Raw genomic sequence first — 4344 nt, 5'->3', positions numbered from 1 at the left:
CGGACCCCGCCCCCCACGTCCCGCCCGCGCCGCGCGCCGCGCGCCGCGCGCCGTGCGCCGCACCTGGCCCCCGCCCGCCCAGGTGGACCTGGCTTCTGGACGGACCCGCGACCTTTCCCCGGGGCGGGCGGTGCTTTCCGCCGCGAAGCGATCGGAAGACTCAGGCAGGTAGGAGCGCCAAGTCGGGCACCAGGTCGGGGCGGCTGGCGGATGGAGAGCGGCGTCCGAGGAGGCGGGTCGGGGGTGGACGCAGCGCAGGGACGCGGCCCGGGCCTGCTGACCTCAGAGTCCCGCGGGGGATAGGCTCCAGCCCGGCCCCCCAGGCTCTCCTCCTCCGTGGGTGCAAGTGTGGCCCCGGGGCCGGGCGCACGGAGTTTTTCTGTAGTGAGGGTCTGCGAGGACCCGTCCTCCGACTGTTAGTGATTAGGACGGAGGGGCGCTTGCTAGTGTCGTTTTTGTTTTGTTTCGTTCACTTTGGCAAGAAGACGATTATGCTGTTTTCTAGTTGAGAAGTGGACAGCCAACGCCACTTAAAACTTGGGAGTGAAAATTTGACTTTGGCAGTTGCGATGACGACTAACGAAATCTTTCCATCTTCCTTCTTTCATGGAGTGAACCTCGAAATGCTTCTAACACACTCGGCCTGTGGGACCCGGTACTTATTTGAGACAATGGTGATGCTCTAGTGTGAACACCGGGGGGCGCTGTTTGCCGAGGCCGCGCCGAGTCCTCGGGTTCCCTGCAGAAGTCGGGGGCGGCGCGCTGAGACTCAGACGCGCGCGGGTGGGGTAAGGGCGCCTCAGCCGAGGAGGACCGGCCTTGCGCAACTCCTGCCTTGCTCCGTGTTTCCTGCCCCGCAAATCGGAGCTCTGCCCGCCGTTACTGCCCACCCCCTCCCAAGCTTTTTACAGTACCTCTCCCGCCCCCTTTCTCTCCAAGTCCTTACCCAGCTTTATTTTCTCACCACTCTGTAATAGAGTTACGCTGCTTATTCTCCGTGCAGTATCCCTCTCTGGAAAGTAAGGGGCATGAGGAAGGGACTGTTTCTGTTTTGCTCCTCACTCGGCCTGGTGAAGAGTCTCCAGCACATAATAGTTGCTCAAGAAAGTCAGGACACAGTGGATGAATTCACCATCCTGGTGAGGCCAGAAGGGATTTCGGGCAAACGTCACCACCAACCCTGCTCCACACCTCGCTCCTCTGGTAGTTTAAATTTCCCTAGGGAGAGGGAGCGTCTTTTAAGCTAATTCTGTATCCCCCAGCTCACTAGACCTTTCTGGGAGGCTCCCTCATTCAGTAAACCTGTGGACGTAAGCCCATGAGAGCGCGGCTTTTTGTGCCTTTCTCTGGTGTCTCCCAAGTGCCTAGAACTGGAACGCAGTCCCCGCTCGATCAGTGTGTGTTTGAATAAACGTGTTGGTTTGCTGAAAGCTGTCCCCACTTGAAACACCGGTGTTTTCTGAGCAGGATTTGAGGGGCAGTGCTGATCGCAGCACCTAGCCCGCCGCCTGGCACGTGATGGAATTCACTCAGCAAGTTTGTTTTAAAAAAAAATTTTTTTTTAATTGTCCAGCACTTTGAAAAACTAAATTTAACCAGGAGAAGGTCTCCATAGCAAATTTCAACCACTCCTAAAAAATGCCTTGAAGACTGATTCCTTTTCAGGAAGCAGGACTGAGGAAGAAGTTAAAAGGTTAAAAGTCTGTTTAAACTAGCCACTCTCATCCCGAGTGCAGTGTTTTTTCTGCCTGCATTTAAACCACTGACCTAACAGGGTAATCCTTTTACTGATTGCTTAGATGAAAGGTGCCCAAGGCCAAGAAAATTATGTAGTTCCTTTTTTTAAAAATTTATTTATTTATTTATTTATTTATTTTTGGTTGCTTTGGGTCTTCATTGCTTCATATCTCTAGTTGTGGCAAGTGGGGCCTACTCTTCGCTGCGGTGCGGTGCGCGGGCTTCTCATTGCAGTGACTTCTAATGTTGCGGAGCATGGGCTCTAAGGCACGTGGACTTCAGTAGTTGTGGCTCGTGGGCTTAGTTACTCCACGGTGTACAGGATTTTCCTGGACCAGGGCTCGAACCCATGCCCCCTGAATTGGCAGGCAGATTCTTAACCACTGAACCACCAGGGAAGTCCCTGTAGTTCCTTTTTAAATAGATGCAAACTGAACAATTCTGGGACTGTCCACAGTTACAGTAAAGGAAATAAGCAAATGTGGTTGCTTCTGTTGGATTTTGCAAAGTGGCTTGGGAGTTTATAGGTACTTTGTTGTGGAACAATTCTATCTTTTAAAGTACTTTCCTCTTAAACAAACAAACAAGCAAACCCTGGCTATGTACATGTCTTTGTTCAGCAGATAGGAGTTGAGAAGCTAAGCTCTAAGCCCTGACCTAGGGCTAGAGCAGTAAGAAAGACAGCCAACAAAATAAACAAGCAAAATATATAGTGTCCTAGACAGTTATTAAATGTTTGATGGAGAAAAACTGAGCAGAGAAGGTGGATAGAGAGCGAGACCTGGGGATGGATGCAGGGGTTCAGTTTTGAACAGGATGTCTGCAAAGATGAAGTTTCTGGAGCATTAGAATGAGGTTAGGAGTTAAACATGCAGTTATCTGGAAAAGGAAGGGTTCAGGTACAGAGAGCAGTGAGTGCAAAGGCCCTGAGGCAGAAGCCTTCCTGGTGGGCTCCATGGGAGTACAGAGCAGGGAACAGAGCAGGTGAGCGGGACACCAGGCCCATGAGGAAGGGGGGCGAGTGGCCAGAGAAGGTCCTTAGCACCTGTGGTCATGATGAGGGCTGTGGCTTGTACTCTGAACCAGGTGGAAGGGTGCCCGAGGCCTCTGAGCAGAGAAGAGACATGATGTGTCCTAACACCTTCCTGCTGTGTTGAGGTGGCCATGACAGGTGCAGGGACATCAGGGAGAGACAATGGGGGCTGGGATCAGCGTGGTGGCAGAAGAGTGATCAGCATTGCTTACATTCTGGATGTATTTTGCAGGTGGAACGTACAGTATTTGGTGTGGATTAGACATGGAATAAAAAGGGTAGGAGGGCGTGAGAAGGGAGAGGGAAAAGAAGGAGGAGAGGGAGGGAGGGAAAGAGAGAGGAGCCAGGAGCTAGCATCTGGACAGGTGGGTACCCCATACATCTTGCTCAGGTCTAGAGGAGCAGCCGTCCATCACTAGAGCGAGGCTTCCCGACCTCAGCACACTGACATGTTGGACCTGATAATTCAGCTGTGGCAGGTGTCCTACGGATGTTCAGCATTGCCCCCTGGCCTCTACCTACTAGACAGGAGGAGTGACACCATCACTTCCCCCTTTGTGACAACCAATCTATGTCTCCAGGCATTGCCGAGTGTTCCCTGGGCCAAAATTGCCTTCAATTTAGAACTGCTGCTCTAGAATAATACCGATGCACTTTAGGATTCATCATTAAATGTCTTAGAGGGCTTCCCTGGTGGCGTCGTGGTTAAGAATCCGCCTGCCAATGCAGGGGACATGGGTTCGAGCCCTGGTCCTGGAAGATCCCACATGCCGCGGAGCAACTAAGCCCGTGCACCACAACTACTGAGCCTGCGCTCTAGAGCCCGTGAGCCACAGCTACTGAAGCCTGCGCGCCACAACTACTGAAGCCCATGCACCTAGAGCCCGTGCTCCACAACAAGAGAAGCCACTGCAGTGAGAAGCCCGCACACCACAACGAAGAGTAGCCCCCGCTCGCCACAACTAGAGAAAGCCTGCATGCAGCAACGAAAACCCAATACAGCCAAAAATAATAAATTAATTAAATTAATTAATTTTTTTTAAAAAATAAATAAAATAGATGTCTTAGAAGTGAAATCACTCACTAATTATTTTGAAACATATCTAATGAGATATTTATAAATATTGTGGAAATCTCCTATTTGTCCCACATAAAATAGTGACTACTATTTATTAGTCACCTACTATGTATTGGGTTCATTACCTATAAATCTCTCAGAGTGTTAGGAACTTTCTCAGAGTCACACAGCTGGCTCTTGGCAAAGGGCATGTGTCTAATCTTGAGGTCTTACCCTGTGCCGTGCCATCTGGGCCATGTCCCCAACATTTACATCCATAAAATACTGATTCCCCTCCCTTTAGTTCACATCTGCAGAACCCACATCTACTTAAGAACAAAAGTGATTCATATAGAAGCTGTTGTCCTCGAAATGGTCCACCAGTGGCTGAAGATGCCCCCCTCAGGGTGGATAGAGCAGGTTGGGCTATTATGTCCTAACAGTATGTACCCTAATATATATATATATATATATATATATATATATATATATATATATATATATACACTCTTTTTTA

The 4344-nt window shown here is 50.2% G+C and overlaps 1 protein-coding gene across 1 annotated transcript in view; it reads left to right on the top strand.

The window, feature by feature from the left end:
- Positions 1–64: 64 nt before the first annotated feature.
- NAXD (NAD(P)HX dehydratase) overlaps positions 65–4344 on the top strand; it is a 48437-nt gene continuing 44157 nt past the window's right edge. The window contains exon 1 of the mRNA XM_029209826.1: positions 65–168. The gene's annotated coding sequence lies outside the window, so the exon portion shown is untranslated. The remainder of the gene's footprint in view (positions 169–4344) is intronic.

This window comes from Monodon monoceros, unplaced genomic scaffold, assembly GCF_005190385.1.
Source record: "Monodon monoceros isolate NGI ecotype Baffin Bay Population unplaced genomic scaffold, NGI_Narwhal_1 Super_Scaffold_8, whole genome shotgun sequence".
Lineage (NCBI taxonomy): Eukaryota > Metazoa > Chordata > Mammalia > Artiodactyla > Monodontidae > Monodon > Monodon monoceros.
Note: the sequence above shows the minus strand (reverse complement) of the source record. Positions and strands in the feature narration are given on the sequence as shown.